The 21845-nt window shown below is 45.3% G+C and overlaps 1 long non-coding RNA gene across 1 annotated transcript; it reads right to left on the reverse strand.

The window, feature by feature from the left end:
- Positions 1 to 11569: 11569 nt before the first annotated feature.
- Positions 11570 to 21285, reverse strand: LOC144321614 (uncharacterized). The gene is made up of 4 exons (XR_013387216.1): positions 21179 to 21285; positions 14241 to 14451; positions 13513 to 13641; positions 11570 to 12595 (listed from the first exon to the last, which is right to left on the reverse strand). It is a non-coding gene; the product is annotated as an uncharacterized LOC144321614 (long non-coding RNA).
- Between the last annotated feature and the right edge of the window lie 560 nt (positions 21286 to 21845).

Below are 21845 nucleotides of genomic sequence, written 5' to 3' on the forward strand. Positions count from 1 at the left end.
GGAGACCCCTCGTCTACTTCAAGAGGCCATCACAGCGCCACCAGGGCTCCATCCTTCTTCTCCGGATCCATGGAGTCTACGAGCCTCCCTGCACCCGCCACATCCCCAGGTGCTGGGGCTGCCCCACTAGGGGCCTCTGCCCCTGATGACTTGTTTACATGCTGGGCTGTGTGGAATAGGCTGAACACAGACTTTAATGAACATGTGTTGGGTGCAATAAAGCCAAGGGCAGGACTAATGAGAGACTGACTCTTTATCTTGGCAGCTGAAAACTTCATGCCTTTCCTTAGGAGCCAGTAATAATAATGGTCACCATATATTGAGTGCAGCCGTGCTCCAGCCACCATGCTGATGCCCCTCGCACACATTATCGCAGCCCATGCTCCACTCCAACACTAGGAGTCTGATCTCCAAGGCCTGGCACAAAGCCCAGCACCGGGGAGGTGCTCACTCAGGAAGTACTGTTCAGTGAATGCTGAAGTGGTACAGATAAGGAAATGAAAGCTCTTCCCAGTACCCCTTCCAAAGAACCAATTTTTAAGAAAAGATTTATTTATGAATTTATTTATTTGTGAAGGACACAGAGAGAGGCAGAGACACAAGCAGAGGGAGTAGCAGGCTCCATGCAGGGAGCCCAATGTGGGACCCGATCCTGGGACCCCAAGACCATACCTTGAGCCGAAGGCAGGCAGTTTTAACCACTGAGCCACCCAGGCGTCCCTTGTTTATTTATCTGAGAGAAAGTGTGCATGAGCATGGGGAGAGGGGAAGAGGGAGAGGGACAAGCAGACTCCCCATTGAGCACAGAACTTGACACAGAGCTCCATCCCACCACCCTGAAATCATGACCTGAGCTGAAATCAAGAGTAGGACACTTAACCAACTGAGGCATCCAGGAACCCCATCTTTCTTTCAAGAAACAAAGTGTATACACCTGGGTGAAGACTACTATTCTTCACCCTGTTCCATGTTCCTCTGGGAAACAATTAAATTTTTCTTTTTTTTTTCAATTAAATTTTTCTATCATATTTTTTATTCTAACCTTATATGCAACCATCTTACTGAACACTTCCTAGTTCAGTTTACCTGTGGATTTCCTTGAATATTTTATGTAGACGAGTCATCTGCACATAAAATTGCAGTTTTTTCTTCCACTGCAATTTTTATCTTTTCAGTTCTTGTTTTACTATGCTAGCTAAAATATCTAGTACAATGTTGCATGGTATCAGCACTACACATGTAGATTTTTTTCATATCTGATTTCAAAGGAAATACATCTTAAGTCTCACCATTAAGAGTATCATCTGCTAGGACGCCTAGGTGGCTCAGGGGTTTAGCGCCTGCCTTTGGCCCAGGGTGTGATCCTTGAGTCCCCCGCCATGAGTCCCACATTGGGCTCTCTGCAGAGAGCCTGCTTCTCCCTCTGCCTATCTCTCTGCCTTTCTCTCTCTCTCTCTGTGTGTGTCTCTCACAAGTAAATAAATAAAATCTTAAAAATAACAACAACAACAAAAAGAATATCCTTTGCTGTAGATATTTGACAAATATCTTGTCTCAGGTTTAGGAAGTTTCCTTCAACTCTGAAATGGTCAAGAGTTTTTTATAATGACTGATGTTAAATTGTTATCAAATGCTATTTGTTAGCAGGGCATCTGGGTGACTTAGTTGGGTGTCTGAGTCTTAATTTTGACTCAGGTCATGATCTCTGAGTGGTGAGAGAGAGCCCCACATCAGGCTCCATGCTCAGTGGGGAGTCTGCTCTAGATTCTCTCTCTCTCTCCCTCTCCCTCTGCCCGTCCCCACACTTATGCACATGTACATGCACTCCTTCTTCCTCTAAAATAAATCTTTTTTAAAAATGCTATTTGTGGGGTGCCTAGGTGACTCAGTCAGTGAAGTGTCTGCCTTTGGCTCAGGTCATGATCCCAGGGTCCTGGGATCAAGCTCTATAATGTGGCTCCTGACTCAGCAGGGAGTCTGCTTCTCCTTCTGCCCCTTTCCCCTCTGCTCATGATCTCTCTCATTCTCTCTCTCTCTCTCGCTCAAATAAATAAATAAACTCTTTTTTTAAAATGCTATTTGTATCTATTGAGAAGATTATATGGGTTTTGTTGTGCTAGCTTCAGCAGCACATATACTAAAATTGGGTTTTCTTCTTTGCTATGTTAACTTGATAAGTTTCTTGGGGTTTTCTAATTTTATTTTTAAATATTTATTTATTTATTTATTTATTTATTTATTTATTTATGAGAAAGAGAGAGCACAGGGAGGGGCAGAGGGAGAGGGACAGGGAGAGAGAAACTAGCAGACTCCGTACTGAGCACAGAGTTTGATGTGAGGCTTCACCTCATGACCCTAAGGTCATGACCTGAGCCAAAACCAAGAGTCAGCCACTTAACCAAGTGCTCCACCCAGAGGACCCAACTTGGGGTTTCCTACTTTTAAATTATTTTTGTATCCCAGTTGGATCAATTATATACATATACTCAATTTGCTAATATTTTTTAGGATGAAATAAATGACATTGGTATATAATTTTTTTCTCCTATTTTCCTTAATCATATTAAGGACACATTAAGATTATTAAGATTATATTGATTTCATAAAATATTACATATTAAGATTATATTAATTTCATATTAAGAAATTATATATTAAGATTGTATTACATAATCTTACTTATTAAGATTATATTAATTTCATAAAGTCAATTAGTAAGCATTCCTTCTTTTTTCAGTTTTCTAGAAACATTTTTCAAATTTTTTCAAGATTTTTTTACTTTTAAATAATCTCTATACCCAGAGTAGGATTTGAACTCAGAACCTCAAGATTGAGAGTTGCATGCTCCACCAACTAAGCCAGCCATGTGCTCCTAGAACAATTTATATTTTTTTGAATTTTTAAAATAAGCTGTATTTACTTTTAAGATTAAAAAAATTTTTTTAATAAAAAATTTTAAAAATTTTTATTGGAGTTCAGTTTGCCAACATATAGCATAACACCCAGTGCTCATCCCGCCAAGTGCCCCCCTCAGTGCCCATCACCCAATCACCCCAACCCCGCCCACCTCTCTTTCCACTACCCCTTGTTCGTTTCCCCCCTAGAACAATTTAAATAAAAGAGGGATGACTATTACTTGAGTTATTTGGCAACAATCACCCATAAAGCTATATAGGCCAGTAGTTTTTCAGTATGTTGCAGGACTGCTGGTTTTTTAAAAGAAACTTTTCTCTTTTTTTAAGATTTTATTTATTTATTCATGAGAGACACAGAGAGAAAGGCAGAGACATAGATAGAGGAAGAAGCAGGCTCCATGCAGGGAGCCCCACACAGGACTCGATCCCAAGACCCCGGGATCACCACCCCAGCCAAAGGCAGACACTCAACTATGAGCCATCCAGGTGTCCCTAAAAGAAATTTTTAATTTTGGAATAATTCTAGTTTACAGAAAATTGGTGCAAAAATTGTAAATAGCATTATCTATCACCTGGCCCCTCCTAATAAGAGTACATGGGGTACCTGGGTCTGTCTTTGGCTTAGGTCATGATCCCAGGGTCCTGGGGATGGAGCTTTGTATCAGGCTCCTTGCTTCTAGGGAGCCTGCTTCTCACACACCCCCTGCTTGTGCTCTCTCTCTCTCTTTGTCTCTGTCAAATAAATAAATAAAATCTTAAAAAAAAGGGATCCCTGGGTGGCGCAGCGGTTTGGCGCCTGCCTTTGGCCCAGGGCGCGATCCTGGAGACCCGGGATCGAATCCCACATCAGGCTCCCGGTGCATGGAGCCTGCTTCTCCCTCTGCCTGTGTCTCTGCCTCTCTCTCTCTCTCTCTGTGACTATCATAAATAAATAAAAATTTAAAAAAAAAAAAAAAAAGTGTGCACAGGAGCTCTCCTCTCTACTTGCTGATGGGAAGCTGCCTGATTCACGAATCATTTATTTTATTTTTTTATAAATCACACATTAAATTCTCTCATAAATCACTCTGATCCTATTCTCAGTATTTATTTTTTTTTTAGAGCAAGCAAGTGAATGAGGAGGGTAGGGGAGGGAGCAGGGAGTCTGCTTCTTCCTCTGCCCCTCATCCCACTCATGTGCTCGCGCTCTGTCTCTCTCTCTCCCTCTCTCAAATAAAATAAAAATCTTAAAAAAAAAAAAAAAAAAGAAATATCGGTATGTTACTATTAATTAAACTCCAGACTTTATTTGGATTTCACCAATTTTTCCACTAACGTCTTTTTTTCTGTTCTAGTATCCAGTGTGGAACACCACCTTATAAAGAGGGTTGGGGGCACCAGGGTGGCTCAGTGGGTGAAGTGTCTGCTTTCTACTCAGGTCGTGATCCCTGGGTCCTGAGAGTGAGCCTCACAGCAGGCTCCCTGTTCAGCAAGGACTCTGCTTCTCCCCCACAGCTCATGCTCCCTCACTTGCTCATGTTCTCTCTCTCTCTCTCTTAAGTGAATAAATAAAATCCTTAAAAAGAAAAAAAAAGAATGCTTATAGAGAGGGTTGATTTTTAACTACTTAGTTTTAGCTGATTGTAATAATAAATGCCCTGCCACATTGATTCACTGAGTTGCTTTGGCCAACATTTGATATTATTTAGCCAAGGAAATATTAGCGAATGTGACCTAACCAGAGGCTTGAGAGCACTCGTGCACTGGGGTTTGCTTTATTCTGCTGCTTACTGGGAATCTTGCTGCTGACATGAGAAGCCTGGAATACCTAATGGAAACATAGGACTCACCTGAAAATCAGCATCAACTGCAGATCACATGAGGGAGGGCACCTTGGACCATCCAGACTCAGAAGAGGAGCAAGCTGGCTGCCACTGCTGAGGCTCCAGGTGAGACCAGAAGGAAGCCTGTTCTTAGGGAATGCCTGGCTAACCTGCGGACCCACAGAATCATGAGCAGAAAAAAAGAAAAAATTGTTGTTTTAAGACATTCTGTTTTAGGGTAACTTGTTACTCAACAATAAATGAGACTTCTATTTTTCTCTAACTTGCTGCACCAGTTTTGAATGTTGACAAGGTTCTAGAAAATTATATGTTCCTTTTGAAATTTCAAGTTTGTCAGCATAAAGTTGCTTGTGGTATTTTCTCATAACTTAAAAAAAAAGCCTCTACAAGATCTTTTATTACGTTCACTTTTTAATTATTTTAAATTAACCAATTAGTAAATTAATCAGTCTAGTATTACTTGTTCCTTTTCTCTTTTTTTTTTTTTTTTGGTTGGTTCATTTGGTTGGAGGTTTGTCTTGATCCTTTTTTTTTTAAAGATTATATTTATTAATGAGAGACACACAGAAAGAGAGGCAGAGACACAGGCAGAGGGAGAAGCAGGCTCCATGCAGGGAGCCCGACGTGGGACTCGACCCTGGGACTCCAGGATCAAGCCCTGGGCCGAAGGCAGCGCTAAACTGCTGAGCCACCCAGGGATCCCCTGGTCTTTTTTTTTTTTTTTTTTAAGATTTTATTTATTTATTCATGAAAGACAGAGAGGCAGAGAGAGAAGCAGGCTCCCTCTCCACCGCTGAGCCACCCAGGCGTCCCAGGTCTTGCTTGGTCTTTTCAAAGAACTAACTTCTGCTTTTGTTTATCTCTCTATTGATTGCTTCCTTGTTTTTATTTTGTTTCCATTCTTACTTCCTTTTCACCACTTTCTTCAAATTATTTTGTTATTCTTTTTCTAATTCTTGTGTTGAGTACTGAGCCTATTTTTTGTCTTTTTCAAATATATATATATTTGAATATACATATGTGTATAAGATATGTGTATGTATATGTGTATACACATATATATACACACACACTTTTTTTTTTTTTTTGAGAGAAAGAGAGAGAGAATGCTTCTCCAAGGGCGGGGTGTGTGTGTGTGGGGGGGGTATGTATCATAGGGAGAGGGAAAATCTCAAGCAGCCTCTACACCCAGCAGAGAGCCTGCTTGAGGTTCTCTCAGGAGCACCTGGGTGGCTCAGTGGTTGGGTGTCTGCCTTTGGCTCTGGTGGTGATCCTGGGGTCCTAGAATGGAGTCATGAATCGGGATCTCTGTGGGGAGCCTGCTTCTCCCCCCTCCCACTGCCTATATGTCTCTGCCTCTCTCTCTGCATCTCCCATGAATAAATAAATAATTTTTTTTTTTTTTTAAAGAGATTCTTTCTCTTGGGGCACCTGGATGGCTCAGTGGTTGAGCATCTGCCTTTGGCTCGGGTGTTGATCTCGGGGTCCTGGGATCGAGCCCCACATCGGGCTCCCTGCATGGAGCCTGCTTCTCCCTCTGCCTGGGTCTCTGCTTCTCTTTCTGTGTCTCTCATGAATAAATAAATAAAATATTTTTTAAAAAATATTTCTCTCACCTTCTGCCCCTCCCACTCACTCTCAGGATCTCATTCTCTCTCTCTCTAAAAAAAAAAAAAAAAATTGCAGCCAACCAGAAGAGAAAAAGAAGGTAAATTCCCTTCAAGTTGCAATATCACTTCTGGTCACTACTCATGGCCTTGTCTGTAAGTAAAGCAGGATGAGAGATACAGATTTTAAATTTGCATGGCTAACAATTTTATTACCAAAAAAAAATTTTTAACTCTACATGATGATGGATGTTAACTAGACTAATTATGGTAATTGTCTTGCAAAATATACATATATTTAATCATTATGTTATACATCTGAAAATAATACATCAATTATATCTCAATAAAAACTTTTATTACTACATGACAAATGGAGAACAGATATCAATGTTTAAGTAAGAATTTTGGCCACATTTGACACTCTAGTTTGTGTTTTCTTTGCTCCCCCCCCCCCCCCGCCAACTTTCCTTTTTATTTTTATTTATCTATTTTTTAAGTAGGCTCCACACACAACATGGGGCTTGAACTCTCACAGCCCTGAGGTCAAGAGTTGTATCCTCTACTGACTGAGCCCACTGGGTGTCGTTTCCCTCTCTTTCTCTGCTTTTCATAGTTTAGTCCAATTTTCTTATCTTTATTTTCCCTACTGGGTTAGAAGTCATGCATTCTGTTTCTTATTCTTTCAGCAGATCAACATGTGTATGTTTACAAAACATACACAACTACTCTAATAAAATCTGAATATAAAACATTAACCCTATCCCAGAGGCAAATCCAGTTTTTATGGGACCTGAAGTTTATTCAATTTGGGGGTCTTCTTTAAGAAAAAGGAATAGAGGGACGCTTGGGTGGCTCAGTGGTTGAGCAGCTCAGGCTGTGATCCCAGGGTCCTGGGATTGAGTCCCACATAGGGCTCCCAGGGAGAAGCCTGCTTCTCCCTCTGCCTATGTCTCTGCCTCTCTCTGTGTCTCTCATGAATAAATACATAAAATCTAAATAAATAAATAAATAAATAAATAAATAAATAAATAAATAGAAAGAATCATCCTGGGACTTATGACTTCTTAGCAGCTTAATGAATTCACTTTCTACTCTTTGCTCTTCCAAAACAAAAGAATCTTAGAATGCTTTACACCAATGACCCTGCTCCATCTTTCTTTGTGGTTTTTCAAAAGATTTTATTTTTAAGTAATCTCTACACCCGACATGGGGCTTGATCTCACACTGAGAGTCCCAGGCTCCAGCGATGGAACCAGGCAGGTGCCTACCCTGTTCCATCTTAACCATTATTGTTGCCTAGTACTTTATCCTTTCTTGTTTTTAAACTTTCCAAGATTAGTTGCCAATATTATTATTGTTGCTTTTGTTGCTTTTTAGATACAGGCTTACTTTGATTTACCCACACACATACTTTTTCTCAGGGATGCTTCTTTCCTTGAATTGCTTCCTTTGGGATTAATTTCTTTCTTCCTGAGATGCCTGGGAGGCTCAGGGGTTGAGCCTCTGCTTTAGGCTCAGGATGTAATCCTGGAGTCCCAGGATTGGGATGGGGATGGAGTCCTGCATTGGGCTCTCTGCTCAGTGGGGAGCCTGCTTCTCTCTCTGTGTCTCTGCCTCTCTGTGTGTGTCTCTTATGAATAAATAAATAAAATATTAAAAAATAATTTCTTTGAGGAGCATCTTTTAGCAGTTCTTTCCATGAGGGCATGTAAGAAAACATCTTTTTCTCCCCCCCCCCTTTTTGTCTGAAGTGTCTTTATTTTGCCCTCATTCTTTTTTTTTAAATGTTTTTATTTATATATTCATAAGAGACACAGAAAGAGAGAGGCACAGGTGTAGGTAGAGGGAGAAGCAGGCTCCATGCAGGGAGCCCAATGTGGGACTCTATCCCAGTTCCCCGGGATCATGACCAGAGCCAAAGGCAGATTATCAGTCACTGAGCCACCCCAGTGCCCCATATTTTGCCCTCATTCTTGGATAACATGTTTGGCATAAAATTTTAGGAACAATTATTTCCCTCAGCACTTTGTAGATAGCATCCTTGCCTCTCACTGCTGATGAGAAGGCTATTTAAAGATCATTTCTTTGCAGGGAAAGTTTCTTTTTTTCTGTGGTTTTCTTTAAGGATCTTCTCATTGTCTCTGGTGTTGTGAAGTTTCACTACAATGTGGCTAGCTATAGAGGGATTCTATTTTTTCTGCTCAGAAATCACTGTTCCTCTTCCATCTAAGAACTTAGGTATCAATCCATTCTTGAAAATTCATGGTGGAGTTTGAGCTGTTTCTTCTATCCTGTGTGTCTTGGTTTCCTTTCTTCATTATTTCTAATCTTTTGAAAATCTTTTTTTTTTTTAAGATTTTATGTATTCATTCATGAAAGACATAGAGAGACAGAGACACAGGCAGAGGGAGAAGCAGGCTCCATGCAGGAATCCTGATGTGGGACTCGATTCCAGGATTCTGGGATCATGCTCTGAGCCAAAGGCAGACACTCAACTGCTGAGCCATGCAGGCGTCCCTAATCTTTTTAAAATCTTTATGTTGAATTGGTATGTTCATCTAAAGTGAACTTAGAACAGAGAGAAGTTCTCTGGGAGGTGATTTTTGTGTGTTTTAGTAAAAGCAAATTTGACTTAGTATCAGTACCCTCTGGGGGCCCCAGCAAAACTCTGCCCACGCAGACACCCCCCCCCCCACGTTTTACTGTGCTTTCAGAAGAACACAAGGATGAATGTTAAAGAACTCAGAAGCATAGAATGACTTATAAACTGCCAAGTTAGAAACAAGAACTTCAAAAGATCACCAAAGCTAACTAGAGAAAAGGGAAATTTTTTTACTGTTCTCTAAACTTTATGATGAAGACTGAGGGGCCCATTTCAATGCCTGTAGCCATTTCAGTTGGGCTCAAACCCTGTGAATACATCCCAAGACAGACTTCTCCTTCACCCTTCTTTCTCCCCAGCCATCCCCTACTAATTCAGTACTGTTCTTTTTCTTTTTTTTTTTTTTTTCAGTACTGTTCTTAATGTGGATGAGAGAGACCAGCTATAATGGATGGTGGGTGGTGGGGGGAATGATGGCTTTACAGAGGTGAGAAGGAACTCTCCTGCAGCTAGCTATTTTAAGTAGACTCCATACCCAATGAGGAGCTTGCACTCACAACCCAGAGATCAAGAGTTAGTACGCTCTACTGACTGACTCAGCCAGGGACCCCAATAGCTAGCTTTTTTTTTTTTTTTTTTTTTTTTTTGGAACAAAGCGGAATGTTTGACAAGTCTCAGTTCTGTAGAAGGTCCCTCCACCATCCCAGGTCCCCTGAGTAGCATCAGACCAGACCTAGGACTCCCAAAGTCTGGACTGTGGTCTGGGGCTCCTGTTCTTGTGCTCTAACATTTTCTAATACTTCTTACTTTGCCGTTGTTGCAGATCTGGGTTGCAGTGGGGTGGTTTGCAGGCTGAAGGTGGGGAAGCCAAGAATGCCTGGGTCCTGGCCACACCCCAAAGGGAACATCTGGCCTGCAGCTCTTCTCACTCCTTTTCTCCATGCATGCTCCCCCAACTCCAAGGAGCTTTGTGCTGAGGAAGTGCACAGTGTGCCTCACGCCTGGGCACCATCCATCACCTCCCAAGCACCAGCCTTCCCTTCTGTGAAATGGGAATAACAGTAATTGCTCACCCATCCCAAGACTGAAGACCTGTTTTGAAAAGAGAAAAATACGTTAAAAAGTGGTGAGTCTGGGATCCCTGGGTGGCGCAGTGGTTTGGCGCCTGCTTTTGGCCCAGGGCGCGATCCTGGAGACCCGGGATCGAATCCCACGTCGGGCTCCTGGTGCATGGAGCCTGCTTCTCCCTCTGCCTGTGTCTCTGCCTCTCTCTCTCTCTCTCTCTGTGACTATCATAAATAAACATTTAAAAAAAAAATGGTGAGTCTTGTCGGGTGCTACTCAAACGAGAAATTACTGAGAAACCTGGTAGAATTTTGTTTTTATAATCTTATAACTGAAGTTTTATCCATATAAAAATTATACATATACATGATTGTGGCATAAAGTGTAAAGAATTTTAGAAAAGCCTGTGACAATAATACCATAAGAACGTGGTATCCTGTATCCTCCAGTCTTTTCTCCATACCGGTGTATGTAGTTGTTGCTTTCATTTAATATCACGAGCATTTTGCGGGGAATTAATATGCTACATCATCATTGCGAACGATTTGAAGTCGTGAGTTTTTCCAACGGTTTGTGTGACCCGCGGTCAAGTAGTTAATTAGAGAATACAAGTGATCTCTACTGCTAGGTATTTCCACGGTTTCCCAGTTTTAAACCAAGTCCCCATGTGTTGTAATGTTCATCTTTGCACACACTTATGGTTATTTTCATAGTAATGGACTTGCCAGATGAAAGGTCTGCACGGGTTTTTTTGGCTTTTTGGTTTTTGTGTTTTAGGTCTGCACAGTTTTTAAGTTCTGGTACAAACACGTTGGATTTTCCGTTGAAAACTGGTTCCCGCACCCTCCCGCCCCCCATTTCCTCCAGAAGGACCGTTGGGGGGCTCTGACAGTCCCGCCCCAAGTCGGGAGGAGGTATTCAATCATGAAAGAGGCTGGAGGGGCTAACCTTACACACCTCGGCCTTCAGACCCCCTGCAGCGGCCCCGAGGCTGGGCCTCCCGGGGAGGAATTTGCAAAGAGTGCCCAGCGGGTGCCGGGCCCATTTCTATGCAAAGCACTCGGCCACTGCCAAGGTGCGGGCGCAGCGGGGGCGGCGCCGGGCCGGGGGGGGGGGGGGGGGGGCGCCGGCGGTCGCGGCCACTTGAAAGCGCCGGGTTTGGGGGTGGGGGTCTGGGGGGGACCTCCGCTGGGAGGCTCACACAGGACAGCCTCCTAGGACTGGCCCTTCCCCGCCGAGCCGGCCAGGGGGGTGCGCAGGGCCAGCCCAGCAGGGCTGCGCAGGTGGGCGCGTCCTCCCCGCCCAGCCTCGGGGGACATCCTCCGAGGCCCCGACTCAGCCCCACTCGGGAACCCGACCCGCAGACTCGTCGCCCTGGGCCGGGGGCACCTTGGCTCTGAGACACGAGCTGCAGAAGGCCGGCCCGACCCAGAACAAAAGTAACACCCTGAGCTTTTCCACCGTGCAGAATTCCCCCGGCCTCGGCTTTCGCTTTTTGGGTTAGGAGCGGGTATCATGAAAGAAATGAGAAGTTAAGATTTGAGTCTGAAAGGATTAAAATTCTCTTCCTCCCTCCCGGCCTCCCCCCCCCCCCCCCCCCCCCCAGTTCCAGTATTACTGCAGAGCTAGCAAGTTAGGGCCGGTGGGTGATGGGATATTGGACAGAGCTTAGCCTTGCTCGGAGCTCGGAGCTCGGAGCTCGTGCTGCCCCCAGACCTTGGGCGCCAGCTCCCGCTCCACTCCCTCCAGCTCCACCTCGAGAAGGGGGAAGCCGGTGCCCCCTCTCCACACTCCCCTCCGCGGTTAGGTCTGTCCCAGGGTAACCCCAGCATAGGCGGCAGAGCCTTCCCCAGGGCCCTTTTGCACATCTGAGGCTGTACAGAGGTTGTTCCTGGTGGGGGCCCCAGACCCCACAGCTACAGCAGTGCAGAGAAGAGTCTCAAACAGCTAAATAGCTGGCCGGGCAGCCTATCCCCCATATCCAGGGAGTAAGCATCCTGAGCTCATCTTGCAGACAACTTCTAAGGGCTTAAGTTCATTATTCATGTACTCAACAAGGATCTGTTAGGCACTTTGTGCTAAGCATTAGGATGGTAACTATGAACACATCAGAGAAAACATTCAAGATTTAGACATAACCCCAGAGAGAGACACACACAGGCACACAACCTAACTCAGATAACATTTCTGCACTGGGATTGAACTGGATCCAACTTTGCCTGCACCAGGGGCCTGAAGCAGCTCTCCTGAGCTCCAAAGGGGCTTCCATCTCTCCCACCAGATTTGTAGCATGGTGACTGAGGCTTCTTCCCTCCTCCCTTCTGATAAGTGCAACAAACAAAGGAGCCAGCAGTCCAGAGGAAGCTTCTTTCTGATGATCAAGGTTGCTGATGTTCATGCACAACACCTCAGGGGTCAAAGGACAGGGAACCCAGGAGATGCAGGGTGTCCAAACTCAGCTCCAGGCAAAGGCACTGACCAAATGCCCTTTGGGGTCTAATCCTCAGGTGCACAAGTGTCCCTCTCATAGCCACCAGGAAAAAGGGATGTTGTTACAGTATTGCTTGTGATGGTAACAATCTGGAAACGGTATAAATGAATATTCATCAGTGACAAAATAGTTAATTAACCTATGGGAATACACACTTGAGAATACTATGCTGTCATTATCAAAGAACAAGGTAGGTTTACATACCTTGACGTGCAGTGCTACAGATACAGAGATCTTTAAGATGTACCGTTAAGTGGAAAAGGAAGTTGCTCGATAATACACAGAACTCAGATTTATGTTTAAAAAAAAAGTACACCAAACAATCTATCCTTGTATCTATACACATATAAATGAAAATGCATTGAACAGACTGGAAGAAGACCCATTCAAAAGATAACCCCCAGGTAGAGTACTGGGATGGGAGAACTTTAGCTTTAGCCATGTTTTTACCCTCAATATCTGTATTATTTACATCATTAGAAGTCAATTTGAAAGAAGGAATAAAAACTTTGAGGGGCGACTGACTGGCTCATTCAGTAGACCACGTGACTCTTGATCTCGGGGTCGTGAGTACAGGCCCCATGATAGGCAGAGAGCTTACTTTAAAAAAAAAATGTTTTTAATGGAAATTAGATCTAATTTGAAAAAGGAAGTCAAACCAAGCAGCAAGCATGCTGGAGTGGGGGGTGTCCTGCACCCTGGTGCCAGGCAGAGAACCTGGGTGGGAGTCAGGTGCCAGAGCTCCAGCCCCAGCTCATGAATGCCAGGTCATCCTGAGAAGAGAGAAGTGCTGTATAGTAAAGTGGAAGGCAGAGGTTTTGCTCATAGGATGAGCAAAGTCAGGCCAAGTCAATCTCACCTATAAGGTGTCTATAACAGCCTTAGCCTTTCTTCTCCTGGTTCCCCCAAACCCATCCCAATCACTTAGCAATGGGAGGACTGCCGGTTCCCCTTCCCAAAGAGCACTTGGAGTTTAGAAGAGAAAGTAGGGAAGAAGGATGCTTACCCAACCCTGCAAGGAATTGTGTGGTGATGGCGGGGGGAGCTCCAAGCAGGTAAGTGGAGATCTGGTATTTGCTAATCCTCACATATGCTGTGAAAACATCCACCAGGAAAGCTTGTTTTCCTTGCAAACCTAGACAGAGCAAGAAGAACAGTGATGGGTGTCATGGTGACTATCCCCAGAGCCCAGCCCCAGGTCCTTACCCTCTTCTCCAGGCCATCTGTAACCTTGCTCAACTGTACAACTCCTCCATTCTTCTGTCCTTTCAACAGACCTCAGGACCTCACACACTGTGCCCTTGACCTGCATGCACTGTTGACTCCCCAAATCCTCATTCACCAAGATAAGTCCGATGCAGGCTTTAGATTCCTGTTGACCTGTCATTTCTTGGGACCTTCTTCCTGAGTTCCCCAGACTGGGTCATTTCCTGCTGAGGTCAGCCCTCATTTTAGTCTTTTTTTGTGTGAGTGAGCCCTATACCCAATGTGGGGCTTGAACTCATGCTCTACTGACTGAGCCAGCCAGGTGCCCCAGCTCTCATTTTAGTCTTGGATATCTCCTTTGTATGTAGTACATGTTGCAATGATGTTTATATGTATCTAATGGTTGTGCTGTGTCCATCTCCCCATCTCTCCATCTCCCCTACTAGATTGACCCTGATCCCTGGGCAGGCAAGGCTGAGTCAGCTTTGCTCACTGCTCTCTCCCCAGCACCCCTGCAAAGACTGGTACCTGATGGATTCAGCAACAAGGAAACTCTGTGGTATATGGGAGAGACTCCATGCCCAGAGAATTCTTGCCCTGTGGCAGTTTTCAAAGGACTCAGGACATGCCTTTCCTTCCATCATGGTCATGCACATCTAGTTGTAAGGGAGAGGGCTGGACCAAATAGCCTCTAGGGGTATCTTCTCATCCAAGGACCTAAGGCCATTAGGTACAGGAGCTGAAGAGGTGAGAGGCAGGAATAACAAGGAGAGAATCAGGTTGTCTTAAAGAAATGGCAATTTGCCCACTCATAGCCCAACTGGGGCTTAGGTGGGTATCTAACAGTTCCGGGAGGAGGTCTGATTTAATGGCCAGGTAATAATTATTACTAATTAGCACTATCCTCATAAGTAAGCACTTAAAGTATTTCTTCTTCTTCTTCTTCTTCTTCTTCTTCTTCTTCTTCTTCTTCTTCTTCTTCTTCTTTTCTTCAGATTAATTTATTTATTTGAGAGAGAGAGAGAGAGAGAATATGCGTGCATGCATGAGCAAGGGGAGGGGCAGAGGGAGAGGGAGAGAGAGAATCTCCAGCAGACTCCCTGCTAAGCACAGAGCCCAATGTGGGGCTCAATCCATGACTCTGAGATCATGACCTGAGCCAAAATAAAGAGTTGGATGCTTAACCCACTGAGCCACTGGCTTTAAGAGAAGCCAATATTTCTCTTAAAAGAAGTATTTCTTCTTTTAAGAGATTAAACATTCATCTTTAAACTTCCTTATTCTCCCATTTGCCTGACAAAGCCTTCCTTCCCTGTCATAGGGAAAATCTCAGCCTGGTCTAAAAAATCAAAACTAAATCCTTTCAATAAACACTTACTGAGCATCTACCATGTGCCAGATGCAGCCTTTACCCTCACAGAGCCTCATGAGAGAGGGATCTATGTATGACTCAGTCCCCCATCCTACCCCCCTCACACTGTGACTGTACATCCCCACCATGATGAAATGCCCATGGACCTTCTTCATCATCATTATCATCAAGACACAGTACTAACAAATTGCACCTCCTAACACTAGAAGTAACTAACAGAAAGCACTTACTGTGCATCCAATTCTGTTTAAGAGCTTTACACAGGGATGCCTGGATGGCTCAGTGGTTGAGCATCTGCCTTTGGCTCAGCTCATGATCCTGGGGTCCTGGGATCGAGTCCTGTATCAGGCTCCCCATGGGGATCCTGCTTCTCCCTCTGCCTATGTCTCTGCGTCTCTCTGTGTGTGTCTCTCATAAATAAATAAATAAAATATTTTTTAAAAGGGGGGGCTTTACACAGTCACTGGTTCAATGCTCACAAAACCCTATGAGGCAAGTACTCCCTGTGGTAGAGATAAGCAAGGCCTCCCTTTCGCCTTCCCAACACCCATCCAACCCAGAGGGGGCCTGTCTGACCAGCTGCTCCTGAAATACTTTCTTCAGAGTTTGGCAGAAATGGAAAGTGGGTTGTCTGTGAGTGTTTCAGCCTTGGCCACAGGTCAGCCGTCCAGCTAAAGCGGAGGGGGACATAAAAGGCAGAAATTCCCCTGGGAAGAGACTCTTCCCTTTTGGCCCTGCCCCCTAATTATCAGCCTGGGGATGTGTTCCTTATAAAGCAAGCTGCATCAGGGAGCCTGGGGAGCAGTGGAGAGGTGGGGAGTTGCTGTCAGATGCCAGGTGTTTCCAGACCCTAGATCCCCTGAGGATGTGAAGGGCACAGAGAAGGCTGTCTGACACACAGCTGCCAAGCCTCTGGTCTGTGCTACACCTTCCTTGACTAGGCAGGGCTGGACGGGCCTGCAGACACAGAACCCAAGCAGAGCCCTGGCCTCAGAGGCTGGAGCTATGCACAGGTGGCCCATGCAAAACTGAGCCATAAACACATGCACAGGAAGTAAATCAACTCTGGCTATCCTTCAGGAAAAGCGACAGGGGATAGGGAAGTGGAGAAGGGCATTTAGCTGAGGGGTGAAAGGTTTTGCAGCAGAATATGCGGCGCAGGCAGGGGCCTATTCAGAGCATCATGCAAAGCCGTGGGGGGGCCAGGTAGCCTAAGACTTGCTTAAGGAATGCCATATGAAGTGGCAGGGTGTTCTCAGCACATAGAGATGGCTCTGGGAGCAGAGACGAGTTCTGAGAGATGGAAGGCCTCCCTGAGCCGTACAGGCCACAGTAGGGATTGTAGATTAACCACACAAGGTATACAAGAAGCAAAGAAGGTCCATTTGTGATGTGGTCCCTCAAGCATCTAGGAAGGATGGCTCTGGCCACTGTGTGGTCTGTGGGTGGAATGGGGCCAGGTGAGGCAGAGAAGAGCATGACAGCATCATGTGAAGGGGGCCAGGGATCTAGATTCAAACCATCATGGAAAGGATGGAGACGAGGAGACGGAATTGGAAATACTAAGGAGGAGGGACAGAGGGACTGAGGGTCCACCTGGGGTGGGGAATGAGGGCGTAGGAAGCCAGGGAGGCACCTCCGGTGTGTCTGGCCCAGGTGAGCAGGTGGCGGTCGTATTTGCTGAGCCAGGAACCTAGGAGGAACTGCATTTGTTTGGGGACCTATCACATCTCAGTCTAGATCAGCTGAACAAACATATACTGAAGGCCCACTGTGTGTCTGGCCGGATGCTCCCTTTGTTTATAAAGCCACAGATGAGCTACATCATGTTTCTCCTGGGCTTTCCCAGCCAAGGAGGTTCTGGCCGAGGCATCCGCTGCTGGGGCTTCCATGGCCACTGACACCCCAGACTTTCACCCCAAGAAACCCACTCCACAAGAGAGCCCAGAGGCCAGAATAGAAAGAGCAATAAAGGCTGTTGTTGACACGAGAGGAAAAACCAGGCTTCCTGTTTGAACTCAGGCAGGTACTGGAAGTTGTGAGTAATGTCGAATCTTGGCCTGCTCCGAAGGCGGTCTGCGGTGGGGGCTTCTCACACTCGCTGTGAAGAGTGGCTTTGAATCACTCACTTGCAGGAGACCTGGGGCCCGGCCGGGGCAGGTTGTGTGTAAGGAGTGCTGCATCCACCCGGGCAGGCCGCAAGGGAGGCAATGTCAATTTGCACAGCTCGCTGCAGTCCGTTGTCCTCCATAAGGACCCAACATCCATTGCTAAGGGCTTCCCATATTGGGGTCCCCAGTGCCCTTGGCTCTGCCACCCAGACCATTCCCAAGCCCTTGGCAGCTGGGGTTGTCTTCCCTTTACCCCACTTGAGGTCAGACTAGAGGAAGAGGCCACAGGGGCTTGGGGGTCCCCTCCAGACGGGGAATGCTGGCCTGCATGACACCAGCTCCCTACAGGCCCCGGGCAGGGTCCCTGGACACTCCCACCTCCAGGCCCAGATGTAAAGGGACCTGAGATGGGAACAGAAACTGCAAGCCATCTCCAGAGGTAAAGCACCAGACGCTGGGCTGATGCCTTATCTCGTTTGAGCCTCACAGCAATATTCCTGGGTCATGGACAAGGAAATCTTTCTATTCTAAAATGTACAAAAAAAATAAAAAATAAAAAAACTAAATTAATGTTACTGAGATATAACTAAAAAACTAAATTAACATTACTGAGATATAGCTGACGTATACTAAACTGTACATATTTTAAGTAGACAACTAAATTCTGCATGTTTACACTCATGCAGTCATTACCACAATCAACATAATGAACATTCCCATCGCCAACCACGTTTCCCACGCCTCTTTGAAATCCACTCCTCCCTCCTTCCACCCCTCTCCCAGGCCACCTGACCTGCTTGTTGACAATATAGATTCCTTTACATTTCCTACAGGTTTTTTTTAGGGTTTTTATTTATTTATTTGAGAAAGAGAGAGAGAGAGAGAGAGTGCACACAAGCAGGAGGGAAGGGGCAGAGGGAGAGGGAGCAGCAGACTCCCTGCTAAGTGAGAAGCTCGATGTGGGGCTCTGTCCCAGGACCCTGAGATCATGACTTGAGCCAAAGTCAATCATTTAATTGACTGAGCCACCCAGCCACCACTCCTATAGTTTTGTGTAAATCTAGTCATACAGTATGTACTCTCTTTTGTCTGGGTTTTCTCATTCCACAGGATTGTTGTGACATTTACCCACGTTGTTGCCTATGTTGCCCATATCAATAGTTCGCTCCTTTTTATTGCTGCGTAGTATTTCATTATATGATTGTACCACAGTATATTTATCCAGTTACTTGGTGGTAGACATTTGGGTTCTTTCCAGTTTCTAGCTATTCCCAAATAAATTGCTCTAAGCACTTGAGTATAAGTTACTATGTGCATCGGTTTTCATTTCTCTTTCATTTCTCTTCTAAAAGTGGTTTTACAGTCCCATCAACAGTACAGTAGATTCACATCCTCAACAACACCCAGTATGGTGTATGGTCAGTTTTGGGGTGTGTGTGTGTGTGTGTGTGTTTTCAGTTCTGATGGATATGGTAGTGGTATCTCACTGTGGTTATAATTTGCATTTCCCTGGTGACTAATGATGCTGAGCACCTTTTCATGTGCTTATCAGCCATTCGTATATTTTCTTTTGTAAAGTGCCTTTACAAATCTTAATATCTTGGAAACTGAGACACATCTTACAGTTGCTGGTTTACTATAGCTTTACTGGCAGGGAGCATTTTTTCTTTCTTGGTAGGACATAAAATACGGTGTACCTTATGATGGATGAAGTATTCAATTTATGAAATACATGAAGTCACTTGCCCTGGATCTCACAGTGGTTGGGGGACAGAGCATCTAACCCTGATGCCATGCTTTTAAACAGCACGTTATTCTCCCTACTTGGAAAAGTCAGGTCTAAGTGTATGGTCAGTGTGAGAAAAACAGAATGGGTCATTCACTGCACTACTATGCTCTAAGTGCTGGGCCCTAGAGTCCTGGAGCATTCAGTAGCCTGGCTCTGGGGGACCTCCTGGAAGCAGAAGCAGCCCCTAGGTGTGTAGACCCCAGGCTGGTCTCGGCACCTCTCTGCTCAGCAATTCTTCACTATATGAGCCTTCGACTGGCAAGGGGTTTCTAAGATTAACCATGTGCCAGGCAAGTGTGTAGAGTGGATGGCGCTGAACAGGATTCAGCCATGTAAGACTCAGGGCCCAGAGAGGGAATCAAGAGAGACCCACAGAACACACACTCTGTGGAGGCTAGAAATGCTCAAAATGAGAGATGATCCCTAAGGGCTTCGTGAACAGGATAAAATCACTGTTGTGTGGTACCTAAGGGTCCTGGGCAGGTCTTTTAGGTCATACGGCTCAATTCCTGGCTCCAGCCCTTACCAGCTCAGTCTTGTCAGGCATGCATATGGCTTAACATTCTGAGCCTCAATTTCCACCGCCACCCTCTGTAAAATGAGCAATAAATTATGTGACAGTACGTATTTCTATTTCTCTTACAGATGAATAAACAGAATTAAATAAGAAAATTTAGGGATCCCTGGGTGGCTTAGCGGTTTAGCGCCTGCCTTCAGCCCAGGGCGTGATGCTGGAGACCCAGGATCGAGTCCCACATCGGGCTCCCTGCGTGGAGCCTGCTTCTTCCTCTGCCTGTGTCTCTGCCTCTCTCTCTCTATCTCTCATGAATAAATAAATAAAATCTTAAAAAAAAAATAAGAAAATTTATGTAGAGTGCTAGGCTCAAAGAAGGGCTCTTTGGTCTAGACTTTAAGGATAGCTAGGACTTCAACTGGAAAGAGGAATGAGGGAATCCCTGGAGGGAAAACCTGTGTGATCCAAGACAGAGCACGTGGACTCACATTGGGAAGGGGACTGAAGTGGGAAGTCTGCAGGAACAGTGATTCCTCTTTCTCTGCCATGGACAGACCTTTACTGCTGCCTCAGAGAGCATCTCCTGAAATGCAGCCAGGCGCTCTGTGTGCAGCCAATGGCCCAGCAGTAGAGCTGCCCACGGTAAGGAGGCTCAGAGGACCAGGCACTCCAAGCCAGATCCAGAAGCCCTGAGCCACATCTCAGTCCCTCCAGGGATCCCCTCACCAAAGTGCTGCCGAGGAGACGGTCCAGAAATCCCCACATGTCTGTTCAGGTCCTGGCCAGCCACCAGCTTACCAGACTTCCTATGGCTAGCCACTTAATCTTTATGCACCTCAATTTCTCCATCTCTCAAATGGTGATATGAAAATACGGCAGGCCCGCCTGCCCACCACACAGAGCTGTGGCTGAGATCAAATGAGCTGCTGAAAGATATGTGAGAGTGCCTCAAAGCCAGTAAGATGCTCTGCTTATGCAAATCCAGGGCAGTTCAGAGAATCACATCACCAACTGCCATGCCCCTCAAGGATACTGGGCAGCTTTTCCTAAGACACCCTGTGTTTTTGTAGCCGAAAAAGTGAGGCCCAGAGAAATAAAGTAATTCACCTAAAGTCACATGGCTGGTAAGCCAGGTTCAAGCCTCAGTTTGACCCAAGCAGGTTGAATCCCTGTGCCTCATGGGCCAGGGGTCTCTGTGGTCTCTGGGTTCCCTAGGGCACAAGGCAAAGCTAAAAATGAAGTTGGGAGCCAAGGTGGTCTCTCCAACAGACTTGCGGAGCCACTGATTCCATGTGAAGTTTAGAGGTCTTTGAAAATGCCTGGTCTCAAGTGCCTGGGTATTCAGTCTATTAACTGTCTACCTTCAGCTCAGGTCATGATCCCAGAATCATGGAATACTGTTCAGCAGGGACTCTGCTTCTCCCTCTTCCTCTGCCTCTTCCCCAGCTTATGCACACTCTCTTTCTCTTGCTCACTCTCTCTCAAATAAATAAATAAAAATAAGAAAGAAAGAAAGAAAGAAAGAAAGAAAGAAAGAAAGAAAGAAAGAAAGAAAGAAAGAAAGAAAGAAAGAAAAAGAAAAAAAGAAAAGAAAGAAAATGCCTGGTTTCTGCAGACACAATTATGGGACCTCCATGGCCTTGGGGTATTTTCTGCAGCCATTGCCCTAGTTGCTCTTACTTCATCTGCAAAATGGGCATAGCACTACACTTAGTGGGGCTTGTGCTGGCTGCCATATTGATGTCAACCTTCTCCAGGACGGGAGAGGAGGTAAGGGACACGAAGCCTGCTTTGAAAAACCAGCCAATGATTACACACACAAGGGTCTGTTCCTATTGTGATGTAATAACTGTCGGTGTGGGCAGCCCTTGGGAGATTCCAAATATTGATGAACTAACAGAAAAGTTCAAATCAAATGACAGGAGATCCTGTGGCTGATGAATCCAGAACCTCAGGACCTCCCCCAGGAGAGCACAGACATCCCCAAACCCTCTAGACCACTTAACATCAGCCTCATGGAATCTTTGCAATTAGGGAAAATTGATGGGCATGAATGTGCAGATTCTTGGCAACTTTTGTGGAGGGGAAACAGTTCTTTTTAGGACTTGCCCCTGGTTTTTCCTCTCATAAAATCCCCTTCTGATCAGTGCCTGATTCTTCTCTTTCTTTCCTCATTCCCTCCTTCCTTCCTTCCTTTCTTTTCCTTTCATTCGTTCTCTCTGCATAATCTCCAATACAGGCAGCAATGAGGAGAATTCATAGACTCAGCACATTCCTATCCCATTTCTCATAAGTTTGGGCACCTGATTTTCCCTTGTGACGCGCATCCTAATGGTGAGCACGAGGT

Source organism: Canis aureus, chromosome 10 (genome assembly GCF_053574225.1).
Source record: "Canis aureus isolate CA01 chromosome 10, VMU_Caureus_v.1.0, whole genome shotgun sequence".
Classification (NCBI taxonomy): Eukaryota; Metazoa; Chordata; class Mammalia; order Carnivora; family Canidae; genus Canis; species Canis aureus.